Raw genomic sequence first — 21,826 nt, 5'->3', positions numbered from 1 at the left:
TTCGAGAACTATCTTTAGCACATCGGGTCTCTATCGTAGCGCATGATCAATATTAGAGAAAAATAGAAAGCAAATCAGTCACTTTGAGAATTTTTTATCAGCAGTTTCAAATGCCCTTTCAAGTCCTTTAGCAAATCCAACAAAAAAACTTTAAATCTGATCTTCAGTGAGAAAATTTCCAAATTCAACAAAGCACTCTTAGAACGAGTTTTTCAAATCATTAACTAGCTTGAGATCAAACTTCATCCAACAAAATTAGGGAGTATCAGAACAGTGATCAAAGTTTCACCATCCAGTGGATCCCATCAAAACAAATACCTAGTTTGGTCCTTAAGTTTTCAAATCAAGTTTCCATATCGGGAGACTTTATCCATATCATTTGACACACTTTGTCGTGGAGGAGAATTGAGGTAAACCTCTACTTGATAAAGTAAACTTGAATTTTCAAATGAAGTATCCAACATCACACATCAACATCAACATTAACCTTTGATCATTCGTGTATGTCCACTCCTCATATTTTTAGAAGAACAAGTCTACATCAAAAGACTAAGTTGAAGAAGAGACAACCTAGTTCTAAGACACTTGTTAAAAGGAATAAATTTCTCTATATCAATCATCAATTCTTTGCATCACATCATGCATTCTTGCATCATATGCGATTGTATATCAAAGGAAAAACAAACAAGTTTGACAAGGAGCCTTTGAGAAGTAGGGCTTACATTCAGAAAGAGGCATTCAACCAATGCCTAAATCATGGAGGAAGGATTAACCCTGCTTTGTTCCCAAAGTTCCTTATCACTTATAATGAAGCTTGAACTGAGCCACCAACTCCATGAAGAACTCCAATAGAAGAAGAAGAATTCATTACGATAGAAATATATTAATGCCCATTGTCTCTCGATCTCAGAGAAATAAGAACAAGGAATCACAACTAGAATCGAGTATGAGTCGTAGATTGTCCAATCCTTTTGATGAGTATGCAAATATCGGAGAAACAAAGATCACCAAAGAAGTTCTCCAAGAATGTCAAGAAAATGCAGCTTTCCGAAAATGCATGGAAAGACTTATAGAATCAGACAAGGATAAATATCTACTCATGCTGACTGGAAAAGGAGTCAACATTCCTAAAGATTTTGATATAAAAAAGTTAAGGAATATAGATGAGAGAATTTCAAGAACAAGGTCAAGAAATTATGCCTATCGAGAACAACAAAGAGGAGAAGAGACACATGATCTGGAAAACATACACAACCAAGATTGCACCGACAAACAAGACAACACCCACGAGCAATACCATGCCTGCAATCGGGATAATCTTAATGAACAAGGGGAATCTCTCCCTCGGAGGACAAATGCAGCCATGGTTTCTCTTGCACAACAACTTTAAACACTGCAAAGACAAATGTAGAACATGCAACAAGGAACTATAGTATGATACTCCTTGGACGAAATCTGTCCTTATCCTTTTGATAGGAGATTGAACATGGTACCTCTTCCCCCAAATTTAGCTATACCAAAGTATGACCAATATGATGGTAAAAGTGATCCCCGTGATCACGTTCGGGAATTTTGTACCATGAGCTTAGATTTTTCTCACAATGACACTTACTTAATGAGATTATTCCCAAGAAGTTTGGGAGGGAAAATAAGGGAGTGGTTGTCTAAACTTACACCTCCCATTTGATGAGTTGGTAAAAAAATTCATAACACAATACTCCTATAAAATTCAACATGCAATCACCATGCTAGATGTGTGCAACACAAAACAATCAAGCAATGAAACATTCATGGTGTTTCTTCAACGGTGGAGATGCATAGTTTCAAGATATCCTCAAGATGTGACTAAGAAGGAAAAGATGGAAATCTTCATCGATAATCTAAATAGTGAGATGAGTTATCAACTCAAACTCCAATGCATACCATCTTTTGCCAAATTGATAGAAAACAGAATCCAAGTAGAGGAGACTTGCATCAAGAAAGGAACATTGAAGTTCTTTAAAGGTGTTAATTCGTCAAGCACTGACACCTTTAACAGTCAAAACAATAACAACACTTTAGACAAATCCCGATTTTGGACAAGGAACAAAAACATTGTTAATGATGGGGTAGTTGATGCCAACAATCAGAAGTTTAAACAACCAGTGTTGGCTTTATCAGGTAACCCACCATCCAGTAATGATAAAAAAAGTGTTAATCAAGGCACTAACACTTATGCATGAAATACCAATCAAGGAACTTCAACATCAAACACCAACAAAAATCATCAAGGAAACAAAACTAACCAAGGAAACACCACTAACCAAGGCAACAACACTAACCAAGGCAACAACACTAACCAAGGCAACAACACTAACCAAGGCAACAAAATTAACCAAGGGAACAACACAAACTAGAGAGGCAACACCAATACTTTCCCATATCAACGCATCTACATGCCATTAGGACAAACCTTAGAATCAACGTTTCGAGAGCTCTTGGTGAATAAGATCATCACATTGCCAGCCACAAACAACTTCGAACCCCAAGTCAAACCACCTTGGTGGAATGGCTTACATTATTGTGATTTTCATCGAAACAAAGGACATAACACAAATGATTGCATGAGGCTAAAGAACATAGTTCAGGACATGATCGATAGGGGCGATTTAATAGTTGATGGTCACAAAATGAATGGTGACCATGAAGCCTTCAAAAATCCTCTTCAAAATTATGACAAAGGAGGAGCTTCAACATCAAAAAATACCAAAGTATCTCATATTAATCACCTATATGAGAACACCATCAATCACATATCGACATATGACAATCAAGTAAATGTCATAAAGATCAAGGACAAACAAGAACATGCATCAATAAATGTGACAACCAGAGCGCAAAAATTACGTCTTGAAAGGGAACACATCAACATCCACAACTCTCCCCAAGACTCAATATAATTTAATTGTTCAACTATGGAGAACTCCCGCTCAGATATCCATACTTGAGTTAGTCAAAATCTCGCCAAGACACAAAGATATCTTGGAACAAGCACTTATAGAAATAAACATTCTAATGATCTAGACATTGATAGATTCCAAGTCATGGTGGCTCATCTGAGAGGGATGCATAACATATCCTTTTTTGAACACGATGATGTCTCCTTGAATCATTCGCATAACACCCCGCTCCATATCGAAGTCTCATTTTTATAAACATCGAGTAAAAAGAGTGTTAATAGATGGAAGATCTGATCTCAATATATGTACTCTAAATCTTATGCATTCATTGGGCTTCTATGAGCATTCTATTGATCCAAAAAAGAAGATCACCGTCAAAGCCTATGATAATGAAGAGAGGTCATCCAAATGAACGGTAATACTGCCTATTCAGGTAGGTCCTGTACAAAAGGACACCATATGCCAAATCTTAGATATAGAATTGACATACAATATACTATTGGGTCATCCATGGATCCATGAAATGAAAGTAGTGCCTTCCACATACCATCAATGTATCAAGTTCCCATACAATGGACAGGAAATTTCCATATCTGTAGATAATAACCCTTTTCAGCATTGCAATGCTATGGGGGCAGCTCAAGATAGCCTAGTTCCACACAACAGGGAGGCCCAAGCTTCCTCAACATCCAATCATCATCAAGAAGAACTCAAGTCTTTATCCATAGAATTTAAGCAAAAAATGAAAATCAAGGACCAAGGCATGGGGGAATACTCTTTTGAACCCCTATGTCTATGAAAATTGCAAATGTCACCAAAAACTTATGGACAACCTTCTGCATCAAGATATTAGGAAACATAGCCCATCACCAAGTTTGATGGTAAATTTATCTAGCTAGGCACATTGGCCGATGAATCAAAAGAGAAAGGATGAAGAAGAAGTCAGAGTTGCTACCATAGAAGTGGTTGTACCAACAAAATAGTATGGAAACGGGTTCTAGATCATGCAATGGATGGGATACAATGGCAAAGGACTTATTGGCAAGCACCAAGATGGCATTATAGAACCCTTGCAACCTCCTTCACAATTTGCAAGAGACAAAATAGGACTTGGGTATGGGCAACATGTGCCACCTATGCAAAAACAAAATCACCAGCAAAAACCTCAGTGGAGAGCAAAGAAAAAATATAATGAAGACTCATGGCAAGAAGCACTACACCAAGTAGCAGAAACAACAAGGAAAGAACAAGAACATCAAGAAAATGAGAAACAATAAGAAGAACTGACCATTCAAAGGGAGGAAGCCTCTTATAAGAAAGTGCATCATGTGCAAGAACTTGATCAAACCAAGGTGGAGCCAGCACCCAAAGAAATTACTACTCATCGAAGGGAAATAGTGTATGAACAAATGCAAAGAGTACAAGCAGGCTTCGATTCCAAATCAGAAAAAACTACAAAACTGGTGTCAATTGTCAGAGATCTTTTCTCATCATACAACATACCTGTCAGAAGCAACGAGATAATCTGGGATAGTAATTCTGAAACCAATTCTAATGAATATGAGTGGGGTAGTTGTTTAGATGTTTCTAAGGATATTGGGATAGATACCATCCACTCATACACATCCCTTTCTTAGAAGGCACACGGCTCAAAATCTTGACCGCTTGAATTTGGACCATGACAATTCTATGAGGCTAGTGAAAATGAGCAAGGACAATACAAACAAGGAAACATCAAAGATAATACCATCAAAGACCTTAACAATATCATAGACCTAACCAGTATCCCAAACAACTATAATGATGACTCTATCATGACACTTACCACAACTGATCTTAACCTACCAAATGACTCCTTATCGCTCATATATCCCGATCTCATAGACTGGGAAGAACCTGAACATCATGATATACCAATATTCCTAGACGATGAATCCATTATCCAATACCTAAGTTCAGTCAACCTAGAACCATTCTCTATCAGTGAACAAAATAATGATATCTGCAATCAAGGGAGTGCCAATTCTCTTAGTCGTAAAAATGAAATAAACAACGGATCTAATAGTGAGAACCAGTCAATGGCAGTATTAGATCACAAAAAAGTAAAAATAAAGGATGCATCTGTGGGTGAAAACCTTTTTAAGGCACCTAAAGATGGGAGACTTGACACTCTTCCTGAACACTATCAAGAAAGGTCACCAATATTGATTGAGCCAACTCAATCAATAAAAATCGGTATTAAAACAACAGTCAAAACCATACATCTAGAAGAATCACTCACAGAAGAGGAACAACAAGCTTTTATCAAACTCTTCAAGGAAAAGAAAATCTATTTTGCTTGGTCTTATGCTAACATGCCTGAAATAGATCCGAACCTGATCATGCATCACTTATCTATCACTCAAGGAGCTAAGTCGGTTAAAAAGAAATTAAGAAAGATGAATCCACATGTGGCATTATTGATTAAAGTAGAACTAAAGAAGTTATTAGATGTTAGATTCATCCAACCTATAGACTATGCTAAATGGATCTCAAATATTGTACCAGTTTCAAAACCTGACAGAAGCATCAGAATATGCATAGATTTTAGAGACATCAACAAAGCATGTCTAAAGGATGACTTTTATTTACCAAGCATTGACATAATTGTGGATCTAACAACGGGCCACACAATGTTATCATTAATGGACATTTTTTCTAGCTATAATGAAATCAGGATAGCCCCAAAGGATCAAGATAAAACTACATTCACCTCTCCATGGGGAAAGTATAGTTGGAATGTCATGCCTTTTGGCTTGAAAAATGCTGGGGCAACTTATCAAAGAGCCATGAAAACAATCTTCCATGTTATGATGCATACCTTCATGGAGGACTATGTGGATAATTTTCTGGCTAATTCATTCACCCGAGCAGAACATCTGGGCATACTAGATAAAATCTTTCAAAGATTGGAGCAATTCAAGGTTAGACTAAACCCTAAGAAGTGTGTCTTTGGGGTCACATCAGGCAAACTATTAGGCTACATTGTGTTAGAAAACGGCATTGAAGTAGATCCAACAAAGGTACAGGATATCATGGAAATTCCACCTCCCAAGAGTATTAGCCAACTCAGATCTCTGCAGCAATGGCTGCAATCCATTAGGCGAGAGCTATGTGAATGATTAAAAATCCAACATCGCTTCTCCACACCATACTACCAACAAGGGAATGGTCAAGCAGAGACATCTAACAAAATAATCTTTAAAATCCTCGAGAAAATAGTAAATGATGTTGGTAAGGATTAGCATGTACAACTCAATCCAGCACTTTGGGCATACATGACTAGTATTCGGACACCTACAAGGGCTATCTCAAGGCATATCAAGGCATATTAGTGGTGAATGTGCAGAAGCTATAATAACAAATTCATCCCAAGGGCATTCAAAGTCGGTGATCTCGTACTAAAGGAAAATCCCATAAATTAGCAAGATCGAGAAAAGAAGGAGAAGTATGAACCTAACTGGTTGGGTCCCTTTGTCATCATATCAACATACAGATCAGGAGCATATTAGTTGTCAACTTTAGAAGGGGACGTGCTCGACTAACCTACCAATAGTATCCATCTAAATAAATTCTACACTTGAGTCGTCGAATGCACGGAAAAAAGCAAAGAAATAAAAAAATAAGAAAAATACAAAAAAATAAAGAAGAAACCAAAAAGTGCAATAAAAAAGAGTAGTGAAAACCTAGCAAGAGGCGCTATTTGTGAGAGAATGACTCCTCTATCTATCAGTACTTATATCTTTTGATCCATCTAGTCTTAGCTAATAGCCATTGCTAGCACACTTGTACACACAACATTATCCCGGACATACTTAGCATAGTCATTATCCTTGATTATCCAAAAATAGTTATCCATATCATATCCCATTATGGCTTGGTGATCAATGTGTATATCTACATTGATAAATATCTATGACTAGGGGCAACATTCTTCTCACTTTAGCATTTCGACAACAACAAACAATCGCAGCATACTAGAGAACCAATGTCAAAAACTGCTCATCAAGCAAGAAAACAAGACCATTATCCAACTGCAAATTTAACAGACACATGATGGATATTTTTTGAATTATGATTTGTCTATATTTAGCATGAAGTTTTGACTATTTTTTTATCTTAAATTTTGAATAATTAGATCTCCTGAGCTACTCAAGGATACACTAATCTAGAGAAGTGACAAAGGAATCTGATATTTTTCTTTGGTTTTCTGTCTATGACGCGATCATTTGTATGGTGCAAATTTGTCTCGAGACATGATTAGAAACATATCATTGAAGACATTTTCCACTTTGCACATGCAAATGGTTAACTCTTGTCTGTTTTACCCAAGCAACACTTAGGTCGTCTTGGTTCAATTATACCTCGACTCTTGTGTCATCTTGCAATATCAAAATCCATGTAAGTTATACTCAGGTCATTATGGTTCAATTATACCATGATGTTTGCATTAACTTTCAACCTATCAAAAGCTCAATGATGACAAAAAGAGCACAAACAAGTGCCTGAACGGGAATGAAAATGACAAAATTAAAGTAATCATTTAGCTGCACATCATTATCATCTTAATCTTGCATTAAGTTGCATATCATTTTAAAACTTGCATTCAGTTACATATCATTTTAATCTTGCATTAAGTTGCATATCATTTTAAAACTTGCATTCAGTTACATATCATTTTAATCTTGCATTAAGTTGCATATCATTTTTAATCTTGCATTAAGTTGCATATCATTTTAAACTTGCACTTAGTTGCATATCATCCTAAAATCACATTTCATCTTGCATTAGTCTCACATCGTTATCATTATCATACATCTCATTTTCAAGATACATCGCATTTTGAAGATACACCCCATAAATCAAAGTCATCAATGCAATACATCATCACATTCTCACCCATTCTATCATGAATCATGCATTCACATCATAATCAAAATAAAGAACATTATTATCTAAAGCATCAAAACATCCTCATAGAATCATCATATCAAAACATAATGCATATCATATATCAATCATCATCAATAACATATCACATGTGGATCAGAGAAAATCAGTGTCATATATATATATATATATATCTCAAAAAATGGTCGAAATGTACAAGGGATATCATGTCTGTCAAAATACAACAAAAGTGATAAAAAACAACAGAGATAGATCTCTAAGGTATGACTATCTCTTGAGGTTGACGGTCTAACAATAGATGCTCCAGCTCCTGGATCTCCACCAGGTGGATCACGTCGGGTAGGCCCTATAACACCTCTACTCTTTGTCCTTGTATGACTATGGCCAGATCGACTGGACACCATTGCAGCATTGCTAGGAGCTCTGTGATCTCGAGGAACCACCTCCTCATATAGACGTCTATAATACTCAGCCTCCTTGGCTAAGTATTGTATCTCTCTTAGCATGTTCCAAACTGGGACACCAGCCTTCACTCTCTCCAACCTATCACCAAGGGCCTTTTCCCGACCCCAACGCTCCTTCTCTGTATCCTGCTCTGTGATAACCTACGTAATCTGGCACTGCTGCGCTAACAACTATGCCTGCAGCTACTACACCGAGTCCTATAGCGCTCTAATATGTGAATCTTGCCAATGGGTGGGCACCCTAATCTAAATGGGTACCTATGTTGTGGTCCCACCCACACCTATCCCTGTTCAAGGAACCGATGGAGGTAGAACATCAGATCTCCTCCTCTAGGCAAGTTGCCTGTCATCCTCTATACCACCCACCGCAGCTAGCACCGCACCTACCTTGCAACCCCTGCGAGCACAAAGAATGAGACCTCTCTATCTATCTCCACCCCCTCTCCCTCTATCTCCACCACCTCTCCCTCCTCCACCACCTCCTGCACCATCTCCACCTCCCTCTCCTACCCCCTTTTTGTCCTCATCTCTCCTTCTGGCTCCCCCTCGCCTCTGTGGCTACTCATCCTCATCATCATCAAAAGTGGGTAGCAGGTCTACTAGATCAAATATACGTGCCACTACATGTGCCATGGAGTAGCATGAAAAATCCTCTGTCATCCCAGCATCAACAACTCCAGCCCCATAATCCAAGATTTATCCTGGCAGTGACATGTACTCCTCAACAGCTGCTAGCTATCTAGAGTAGGTCCCCACTCTGGCACATCCTGTCACCGATGAGCATACAAACAGGAACCTTGTGGCATTCCCTGTTGTCTACCATACTGCCACCGAACATAGTTGTGCAGGAATCCCTCAATAACAAAGGGCGTCTGCCCAATTAGATACCTCGACATATATACATAGGGCATCTCTAGCCCGTCCTTTGCCCACACCTCACAATCCATATACAGTCTCCAAATGACCATATCAATATCATCTAGTGCCCTCTGCCAATGCTCTAGTTTACCCAGCTTATGCTGGACAACTACACCTGTATACCCATAAGCATAAGCCCAACCAACTGTTCTATCCCTGTCTGCAAGTGGTCTCAACACAAGAATATGCTCCCAGGCCCACACCTGTAATAATGTCAGCCCAGCTGATAAACTAGTATATCCCAGATATACCACCTGGTGAAGCTCTTTGTATAGATGACCCAACATACAAGACCCACATGCAAACTTGCATCCCTGTGTAACCATGTCCTCCAACACCAATCCCCATCCAATAGCTAGTTCCTTTGACCTACGGTCGACACACATAAACCCACCAATAAAACCTGCTAATACTGATGGTAGCGGGGCATAACCTAAATCCAAAAACTCCTACCATGGGATCTCATACCCACTAATCTCATCATCCTGGAAGATGCGGTGGAGAGCCTCTGTCCCACCCTATTCATAAAGCAATAGAGCCCAACCACAGGAATCCGCAGAATCCGATAACAGTCCTCAGATGTGACTGTCATCTCATCAGTCGCCAAGTGAAAGGTGTTTGTATCACTTTGCCACTTCTTTGCCAACATTGTCAATAAACCCCGGTTAATGATATACCGAGGCATGTCTAATAAGGAGGACAACCCACATCTCTCAATAATATCTCTGTCAGCTTGTGGCAAATGTGGAATCAGTGTCCATGGCCTCAGAAATCGCTCTTGAGATTGGAGCATGCTAAGCTCTACCTGCAAAACAATAAGTATCCATCATCAATTCCCCATTCCATCCAATATATCAAATCAAAGAAAAATCAATGTGAAATAGCGAAGCATCTCAAGAACACATCATAAACATATCCACATCAATTCATGAATAAATCAGACCCATATCGAAATCAGAAATCAAGTTCCATATCAGTGATCCATATAAAAAATCAGATCCATATTGACAATCAGACGCATATCGAGAATCAGATTCATATTGACAATTAGACCCATATCGAAAATCAAACCCATATCAAAAATGAAAGACCCATATTGAACATCAAGGACCCATATTGAGAATCAAATCAAGGACTCATATCGAAAGCAACATCAAGGACCCATATCAAAAATCAATCAAAGATCCATATCGAAAATCAAGGACTCATATTGAAATTAGAAATCAAGATCCATATCAGAAGCAAATCAAGGAATCATAAAAATCAATCAGGACTCATATCAGAATCAATTCATATTGATAGCAGCAAGACTCAAATTGTGATACAATAGCATATCAGAATCAAACATCATCATAAAGAAGGACTCACATTGGATCAGCAACCATATTAGAGCAATCAAAAGACGCATATCGATATCTACACAATCTATCTAATCTATTCGACTCAGGATGCATTATTTACAATCACTTTTTACCAACTTTGGACCCTATGCGCTAAACCAGGGCTGCTAAGTGCTAAGATGCCACCTATGTGCTAGTCTTTTCCATCAATGCGCTAGACATCAAACCCTACACGCTAAACCTATCTCACATGCTAACTGGAACTCCAAATGTGCTACCCTATTTACCCATTGTGCTAGGTTATCCTATGCGCTACCTAACCTACCTATTGTGCTTCTATGCAGACCCCATGCGCTAACCTTCCCCCGACCACGCTACAATGTGGTCCCCAGATGCTAAAACTCCTAGGGTTTTGCTACGTAGTAACACTCCTATCATATGTCCTAGACAACTTACTTGATGCGCTAAACCAACAAAATTCAACCCAAAATTGAAAAACGTGACCAAAATAAATAAAATCAATAAAAAACGGAGATGGATTTTGGCCACTTACTAGTGGGCCATAGGCGGCGGGTCTCTCGTGTCGCCTAAAGCTCTCAAATCGGTGCAAGGATTATGGAATCAACATCGTCATTAGAGATCCAATTGTCACAATCACAAAGAGACAAATGTGCAAATGATTTTTCAAAGTCACTTTTTACATTTTAATAGGGTAAAATCAAATAGGTTAATAAGTGGGGCATGTATTTTACTCCCAATTTTTTATTTTTAACCTTATCAACATCATTTTTGGGAGATGAATCAATAATGTGCATTCAACAGAGTCAATATTATCATAGTGCAATTAATTCAAAAATGTTCATTAACTTGACAATTTTTCACTAAATCCTTGATTCATCTCCTGAGGGGGCATCATCAATATCGCTCATCAAATCTATATCTGGGGCATCATATCGACATTTCGACACACAACATCATATCGATCAAACTTTGACAGCATATCCAGCAAAATTTTCTTTGAATCCACATGTGCACACACGTCACTTCAAAGAGGGGCAAAATGTAGATGTATAAATCTAACCACTTTCCTAAATGAATATTTAATATTTATTTTAACCCCATTCCTCCTATTAATTAAATTGTATTTAATTAATTTCTTCACATTCATCTATTTTATTAAATGAATTACTCAATTTATTTAATTAAATTCACCTAAACCTTTTCTAGCCTTTAATTAAATAAATTACTTTATTTAATTAATTCCCCTTTCCCCCCTTTTAATTAAATTTACATTTAATTAAATTAATCCTTGCAAATAAATAAATCTAATTTATTTATTAAATCCCCCACTTGTATTTATGCAAGTTGCATCTATTTTCTTGAGATAAAGTAATTTTATTTTAATTAAAATCCTCCTCCATCCACTTGCATTTTCCTACATCTCCCACTTGCCTCCTAAACCCCTTCTAGATTCTTCTAATCCATTCCAGTTTAGCCTAATTCATCTCCTAATTATTGTCATATTCCTAAGCAAAGAGAAGTCACTTCTCAAAGCCTCCAAAGTCTTTGAAATGCATTAAAAGCTTTATGTCCTCAACAAGTTAACCCTCAACGTCTTCCTAACCATTAATGGTTAACTGAACTTTCTTGTGTAGTTAGAGACTTTCCTCTAACTTAACCCTCATCTAACTCAAGGGTCTCATCAAGCATTCATGGTTTTGACCCTAGTTATCCCTTTAACCCTTGCACAAGAGTTTACCCCCTGGGTAAAAGCTTTATCCATTAGATAACCCTAACCTAACCTTAACCCTTACCTCCTAAGGTAACCTTCATGTCTTCTCAAGCATTTAATGCTTCTTACATCTCCTCTCAACCATTTCATTGGTGAAAATTGTAAACATGGATTGATTAACTTTCAACCCTGGCCCTTGTTAAGATTATTCAATCTTGACCATACATTGCCCTATTTTCCCTATAAATAGAGCTCTCATTCCTCATTTTCATAATCTCCAAGTTTTCACGCATCTACAATATAGCCTAAATTACTAAACATTTAGTCTCTCTTTATTAAATCATCATAATAGCATTTACAAGCATTTAAATATATCATAGAATATTCATGCTAGGATAGTATATCATTTGCTAGGATAATATGCTAATCTTTTATCATATAATCATCTTTATCCTAGCTTAATCATCATAGTTTAAATATCATACATCTTAGAATGCATTCATGCATATAAATCAAACATCACTCATTCTTGGAGTTGTCATTCCTAAGTCGGTTTGCTCATTGATTTGAGGAAAAAAACATTGACTTTAGGGATCTTGTGAGATAGAGAACAATGGGACACCCCTTGGAAAGTTGAATTGATTGAATCAGTTCATATACTTCCACCAAGAGTCTCATTGGTGTGTGGGTATTCTGGATTTGATTTATTCATTTTCGTCACCACATTTCCCCGCATACAAAAACCATACAAGATTTCTTCAGTTTTGCACAGTAAAAAGTTTCAGGACGACAACTTTGAGTTAAGTTATTTGCATTGGATGAGCATCAGACAAAACCAACTTGGGGAGACATTGATATTTCCTAAATGAACACACGTGCTAGGATTCATAACCAAAGTAGTCCATTTGATATATCTTTCAAGATTCAACCTTTTGGAGTTTACATTGTCTCAGAATACAATTTTGTCAGAAGAACTACAGAGGTCGAATTTGACAACGAATAATTTACACATGTATATAGATCTCTCTAAACCATTGTTTGTTATGAATTCTTAGCTCGTATTTCTGCATGATTTCCAGTGGGGGTGGTTCGAAGATAAGTTTTGACAAGTTTTTTAAATTATTTCCCGACTGCCACGAGACAAAAAACACGTCTGAAAAAAGTTTCAAATTTTTATATTCTGAAACCGATCCACCAATTATTTTGGTCCCCAATGATTCCGGTTCTGAATTTATGGTCATCTGAGATCATATGATATACTATTTTAATCTTTTCTCGAGCGAGCGATGTTGCGGGTAGGGCCATTTTACAAAGGAAGTACCTTCATTTGGCAACTTGTTCAAAATACATCAAAAACCCACTTCTAAACTAATTGATCATGATCTCTTGCAATTTTTTGTGACTCTAGGATGTCGGATTTGACCACAATGAAATTACTTTGAAATAGCAAGAAGATAAATTAAAAAAAAAAATTAATATTTTTTGTGTAGATATTAAATACATTTTAAGAATATTTTAATATTTGTGGAGCAATTGAATATATTAGTCATTCAAATTTCCTTGCATAACTGGAGAAACAAAAGAGAGTGTGGGCCCATTTATCTTTTACAGGCAACTGAAAGCCAAGGTTTTCATCGGTGCAAGAGAGTATCGGCAAGACATAAAAATGTCTCATCTAAATCATATGTCTCACCGATAAGTTTCATTATGCCCTAATTCATTAATTGCATAAGGGAGATGATTCTGAATGAAAAAATTTTCAGCAAGAGAAGGGCAATCTCCAAAACAATATGAATTTCTCCTTGAAGTGCCAAGTCTTATCGAAATAAAAGTACAGGCAAAATTCAAAATATTTTCCAGCATCTAGCCAATGCCAAAGTAAGTGCATTGGTTTCAGGTATGAACTTCCATCAAAGCCAAAATTTTCACCAGAATCCTCTACGTTTTTGAAATTGTTGTCAGTATCTATTGAAGAACAATAAAGGGCCGAAGTGATATTATTTGGATGCACTGCATATGACATGGATGCAAAATATATAATACGTAGACACACTATGTGAACTATTTTAAAAATATCAGCATATAGAATGTCGTGATGCATGGAATGTACAAAAAATTGAAACGTTGAAACAACTTTATATACGTATAATCGATATGCGAAAATCTCAAGCCCATCACGCTACCTATAATGTTCTTTCAAACAGTACATAGATGTAATGTTCTTTCAAACAGTACATAGAATAGATCTAAAATATTCTGACCTAGAGTCGATATGCCATTTAGAAAGTGTGGTTTTCATGAAGTTTCTTTTTAAAGCTTTTCACTGTGATGAACTGTTTGGCATAGTTGGTTAAATTACCTTATGAGATCGAGATTGCGAACCATGAGAGGCTGGATCATGGACAAGAGGCATTTAATATGGCTATTGTTTTCAAAAGGTTCAAGGATGATTGAATTTCATGGATATCAAATATTATGAGAGCAGAATGAATTCTGACTAGCCACCAAATTTTTTACCATTGAAGATGATCCAAACAAATTTGTTTGTAGATGGAAGTCTTGAATTCAGCAGCATATGTAGAGATCATATTTAGTAAAAAGAGACTCCCAAACAAATGCAGTTTATAGGTGCAAAACCTAATAGAAATGAAAATTTAAATGTGGATGCTCATCAAAGAAAATAATTCAAACCGAAACCCTAAAGAAATTTCTCAATGAAGGAATGCCAATATAGATGCATTTATGTTCTCACTTTGGACTATTGTTCATAAGGGGAACATTTATTAAAGATATGTTCTTTTATGGGAAATTCTTATTGACATAAGTTTGCACTATGGGGAATGAATTAAAAAGCCATTCTGATAGTACATGTTACTCCGATGAACAAAGGATGGATGCATAAAATATTTTGCAACCAAGGCCTGGGGCCCACCACCACGCTTCAAACAGCAATTTTGTGAGAGGAAGAAATACGAATAACATTAGAAATAAAGGGATGTAACCTAATATGTAATAAATATATGTAAAGCATTAGAAATAAAAAAAAGAATTATCAATGGATATATATAAAAAGTAATGTAATATATCATCAGATATGAATAAATAAAATACAATTAGGACGCCTTCTTCTCTATTGTGTTGTAGTAAATGTATCTTCAAATTAGTTCTTTGTCATAACCATTTAAACCAAGTGGTTGTTATCTTAAATCCTTGTTAGAAGATTTTATGTTATAATTTCAAGTTAGAAAAATATAGAGTGCATTTTAGAGAAAAGGAGACTATTTGCATTTAATTATGATTGGTATTTTTGTGCGAGTTAAATTGAATGAGACTAACTATAATTGGAGATATCTAATTGTAACATTGAGGGTTAGGTAATTGACAGATCCATTCAAGTGAGGATTTTAAAATTGTCTTTTAGAGTTATAAATAGGGTTTGCAAGCGAAAGACTCTATTGCCCAAAAGAAATAAGGCACTCGTCTAGTTGCATATCAAATTCAATTCAAGATCAATGAAACATTTTCACTTTTATTTTTTATGTTAGTAGGAAGCCGAAGTAGAGAATATGAGTAAGAAGTAAAGATAATAGAATCAAATTGAAGCAAGAGTTAATCATAATAGTAAGATAATTTATCTCAAAGATATATGCCACTTTGAGATAAACAATAGAGGTAGTAAGTACAATATACATATCTGCTATAAAATGCACTAAGTAAGAAGATCAGTTGGTGATTAGGTACACCCGCCTAGGTTCTATAGAGCCAGAAGTAAGGGAGTTAGAAACCTTGAAAGGTTAACTCTATTAGTTGGCTAAATCAATTGGAAGGTTCAAAGATAGGATCAGGCATAACTTTAGAACTTTTCCAATCTATTGATTTGAGAACCAACAGATTGGCAACTCTAATGGGGAGAACAAACATAAAAAGGACTCTAGTGCGAGATAGAACTTAGAAGAAAGAAAAATATTTATTTCCTCTGTGAAAGATTTGTTGACTCTATGTATAATTAATAAAGAAAAGATCAATAGTCGAAACAATATCAATCCAAAATGTATCAGTATCCATATTCTTATGAAGCTCCGTGTTTGGGGATACAATATACACATCAACACTAGCAACCACAACCACGAAAAGAAAGATATATTCTGAAAGATACAATCCATTAGATTTTAGTAATGTTCCTGAGTACCCAGATAAGCTTCCATATGATCTTAAAGAGTATATACCAAGGTTTGATGGAGAGGAAGATGAATCATCGATTGGGCACTTGAAAGGATTTTACTATTTTATTGAAAGCTTTTAGATTTGTGCAGAGGAATTGATCATGAAGTTGTTCATGAAAACATTGGAATATGTCGCAGAGTAGTCCTTTAGTCTATTTCCCCCACAAAGTATTCCATCATGGAAATAACTTGAATGGTGGTTTGTAGAGGAGTTATATGTCGTAATCAAAGAAAATGTATTTGTCATCAATCCCTCAATCCATTCTCCACAATGTTTTCCATTCCATAAGAAGATTCAGACAAATCATTATATTGATCCTTCAATACATATTAATTCATTCTTCGATATTAGAAGAAAAGAAGGTGAATCTACCAAAAATTTGATTAGTAGAATGATAATAACTTATTTTCAAATACCTTATGATATAAGGCCTGATATATCTACTCTTATGGAATTATTCATGAGGGTATGCGGACCTAATAATTCCAATTAGCGTGTTCAGTTTCTATGGAGATGAATAGAACACTACATGGTGTGCATGAGAAGAGTAACATCAATATAAGAGGTGCAAATGAAGATGAAAATATAGGAGAATTATTTATCCCTTTTGAAGGCTAACTTGATGAGAAAAAAATCAATGATATTCAGGATTGCAAATTAGTACTTGAGCAAATTGTTGCTAACATTGATGAAGAAGAATATACCAGTCATCAGGAAAGTGAATCCATACCTGAAAGCCTTGAGGATACTTTGAAAGGAACAAAAACATGTATCAGTAACAAGGAGGACGAAGAATATTTGCCCAATAGTGAACAAATTTTAGATCTTTTGGATAGGGAGTATCAGAGAAATGCAGCAAAGCAAAAAGAGGTGTATCATGGACAATGGATAGAATGTGCACATGCACCTAGAAATAGGCTCATTTTTTTTCAAATCGGTTGTGTCATGACATGACAGAGGATGGTTGTCATCTGGAAAATAATATATGTGATAAGTCCTCCTATTTCTTTGATAAATACATTAATGATAGCAAGAGAACATATGATGATCGACAAATTAAAGACTCATATGAGTATGAAAATCAATTTAAATTTTATACAAATATACTTTATAATGATGTAGATAGAAATGACGAAATGACATATTACCAGAGTATAACTGACAGAGATCTCTCTATGTTCCCAGATCTACTATATGAAGAAGAAGAAATATCTCGAGATGATCAAGAGATCTTATCGAGAAATGACATAAATAACAATAAGGATGGAGTTGAGACAATGGACAATTGGGAGCAATGTTGTAAATTAGAAAAGTTGCATTCTCCAAAGAAAACTCAGACGGATGAAATTGGTGATATAAGTTTTTCATAAATATAAGAAAACACTCATGAGAAAAATTTAGGTTTTCCAAATAATTTGTCTCTCCAGCATAAAGGTATAATTGAAAAATAAGCATGAGTATGAATTTTTGACTTTCGGTTTACCTCAACCACATAAGAATAAAGGAATAACAAAGGAGAATTTTTTTTTCTCCCAACTCCGATGTTGATGTCATTAAAATTATTTTACCTAAAGATGGCATTAAAGGTGAAAATCAAAGTCTTTCAAATAAAGTGGAAAGCCCCTACAAAATAGAGACGAATAAAGATGTATTCGTGAATAAGAGGATGCTTTAGAAACAAAACCTTTGTGAAGATTAAAACCTAATAATTTATGAAGATTTAATAGCCTATATGGTAAATATAAGGAGGGGTAAAAAACAATATACCCCAAATGATTTGGAATGTGTCGATAAAGTAAGGAGAGATAATATGATATTGGAAAATATTAGAAAATCACAAAAGTTAAAACTTTATAAATAAAATCATATAAGGATTTATAAAAGTTTGATATCCTGTGTGATGAAGACAAAAAGAGATTTTTGTGATTCTTTTAGCATGGAATATCAAGACAAAAATAAAAGACTTTACAACATATATGGCAAACATGGAAAGATGATTATTCATAACCCTTGTGATGAAATTGGATTGGTCTATGATATGTCTCAAATTGGAATATTTTTGCATGATGAGAACTAGGTATTGATCCAGGAAAAATAAGTGTTCACCTTTGGGGGCCTGGGGCCACCAGATACAATTTTAACATAACCTATAGAAGGGAGGTGATTGCCAATGGTCTGCTTATACTAGAGATGATGGATTCTTTCTATGCCCATAGGGAGCATACATCCCTAGACAAAACCATTGTTGGAACCTAATTTTTTTTTTAATTTAGGAGTTCCTAAATAAGCAAAGCTAGCAAACATCACTAAAATGCCCATACAAATCTTGAATGTGATAAGCAATTTCACCTTGTAATTAGGTTTACCAATTATAAATAAGCATGATTATCCATATTGAGTTTTCCTCGGTCAAATTTTATGCCTTTGTCAGGTTGTGAAATTTAGGTGCACACTAGTCTAAGTCACATAACTATTCCAAGTAGCCACTTTTGAGAATTAATAACTTGATCCCTGTAAGTACTCATGCTAATCCAATTGATCCCCTCAATTTTTTATATGAAAATTAAACTCCCATGTCGATTTCCAGAGTCCTATGAACTCATTTGCTATTTTTCCCATACCTAATCCATTTGCAATTTCTTCAGTTTTTCATAAAAAATTACTTAAGTGACCTTTTGTTTGAGTTAATATTTCTTAACCTAGTGAACCCCACATCAAATTGATTATTCTATGTAATTTTCTATACTACAAGGAACCCCTACGAAGGATTCAGGAGCCTCAGCTTGTCATTTGCTATCTTTTCAAAATTAAAACCATGCAAGATTTCTTCAGTTTTGCATTGTAAAAAGTTTCAAGACAACCTTGAGAATTAATTTCTCTACACTGGATGAGCGTCATACAAAACCAACTTGCGGAGACATTGATATTGTGTAATTGAACACACATGCTAGTATTCATAACCAAAGGAGTTCGTTTGATATATCTTTGAAGCTTCAACCTTTTGGAGTTTACACTGTCTCAGAATACCATTTTGTCAGAACAACTCCGGAGGTTGACTTTGACAGTGAATACTTTACACATGTATATAGATCTCTCTAAACCATTTTTTGTTATGAATTCTCATCTCATATTTCTGAATGACTTCCAGTGTAGGTGGTTCGAAGATAAGTTTTGACAAGTTTTTTAAATTACTTCCTGACTGCCATGAGCCAAAAAATGCGTCTGAAAAAAGTTTCAAATTTTTTATATTCTTAAACTGATCCACCTATTATTTTGGTCCCCAGTGATTCCGGTTCTAAATTTATGGTCATTCGAGATCATATGATAGATTATTTTAATCTTTTCTCGAGCGAGCGATGTTGCTGGTGGGGATATTTTACAAAGGAAATACCTTCATTTGGCAATTTGTTCAAAATCTATCAAAAATCCAACTCTAAACTAATTGATAATGATCTCCTACAAATTTTTGTGACTCTAGGATATTAGATTTGACCACAGTGAAATAACTTTGAAAGAGCAAGAAGATAAATTAAAAAAATTTGAATAGTTTTTGGGTAGATATTAAATACATTTTAAGAATGTTTTAATATTTGTGGATAAATTGAATATATTAGTCATTCAAATTGCCTTGCATGTAAGTGGGCCCTTGGTCTACTGGTGAAGTTGAATGGCTCCAAATGAGCCCATCAGGGATCAAGTCTTGTTGAGTGGAAGGCTCCGACATCATAAGGGATGAGGCACGGATCCTGCCCTGGGCGAATTTGGTAGAATGGATACCCCTCAATCCTTGGCTATTAGCTGAAGAGGTTCAACCTATTGGCTCGTTCCCCCATATTGGGTGGCAAAAATTACTTTGTGGCAGCTCACGGGCTTCATACCCTTGCTAGGCTGTCGTGCTTGCAGGTCTGGACCTCTATCAAAAAAAATAAAAATTGCCTTGCATAATTGAAGAAACAAAAAGAGAGAGTGGGCCCATTTATCTTTTACAAGCAACTGAAAGCCAAGGTTTTCATCGGTGCAACATAGAGTATCGGCAAGACATAAAAATGTCTCATATAAATCATATGTCTCACCGATAAGTTTCATTATGCCCTAATTCATTAATAGCATAAGGGGGAAGATTCGAAGTGAAATGTTTTTCAGCAAGAGAAGGAATATCTCCAAAATAATATAAATTTCTCCTTGAAGTTTCAAGTCTTATCGAAATTAAAGTACAGGCAAAAGGGCATATGCACAAAGTTGTGGTACAAAAATGGTGTCACACTTCAAAAAAAATAAAAAATGGTCATAAGGCGCGTGCCTTATGACCTTTGCAAATTTAAAAAAAACCCAAATCCACATTTTGGATGCATTCTGCATTCCCAAACCCATGTTTTGGTGATTTGGGGTGCCATTTTCTTGCACTCCCCCTTTGTAGAAGCTTGATATTGGGCACTAAGTTGTCCATCTCTCATCAAAATACCGCCATGTCATCGAAGAGCTCGAAGAGGTATGTATTTTTGTTTTCTTATTTTCAATTTTTTATTAATTTGAAGATTAAACTAGGTTTATTGATTTAAATTCATTTTCATTATCAGGAAATGAGATTAGAGAAGAAAATGTTGAAAACACTCAATCACCTCCTCATGAAGACCATATTGAAGAAGAAGCACATCAAGAACCTCCTACAATCCCTAGACATCCCATAGGTACACAAGAAAACCTATTAGGTCAAATAGAAAATAGCCAAAAAGAGCTTGAAGGTTTAATCACAAGGCTAAAAGATCCCACTGGAACAAACTCCCATAGGACAAACCTTGCTAGTTCTTTGCAATCTATTGTATCTCACATACAATTTATGAATGGGAAAATAAAATTTTGGTCCAGTAAGAACAAAGAACAAAAGCAATTTTATTCTAACAAATTATCCTATGCGGCATTGAAGAAAAAGAAAATTAATAAATTTGACTTGTGTGCTGTTTTTACGAACCCCCGAACGAATCAACCTTTACACCCTAGATGTAGGAGATTCCCTATTCATTGGTGTTATCACGAAGGGATTAAGAATAATTTTTGGGATAGGTTTTGGATGGCATTTTATCAGCCCCCATGCAATAATCATGAGGTACCCCAATACTTTTTGAGAAAACTGTACTGTGAGTTTGTCTTTAATGAGATCCCAAACTATTTTGATTTTATAGATTTCCAAGGTAGAGGTGGGGGTTCCTCACATGATAGAGAGGGTGCACAACGTGACCCAAATCTCCCACCAAGATTGTT

This window comes from Cryptomeria japonica, chromosome 11 (genome assembly GCF_030272615.1).
Source record: "Cryptomeria japonica chromosome 11, Sugi_1.0, whole genome shotgun sequence".
Taxonomy (NCBI): Eukaryota; Viridiplantae; Streptophyta; class Pinopsida; order Cupressales; family Cupressaceae; genus Cryptomeria; species Cryptomeria japonica.
This window is presented reverse-complemented; position numbering follows the sequence as displayed.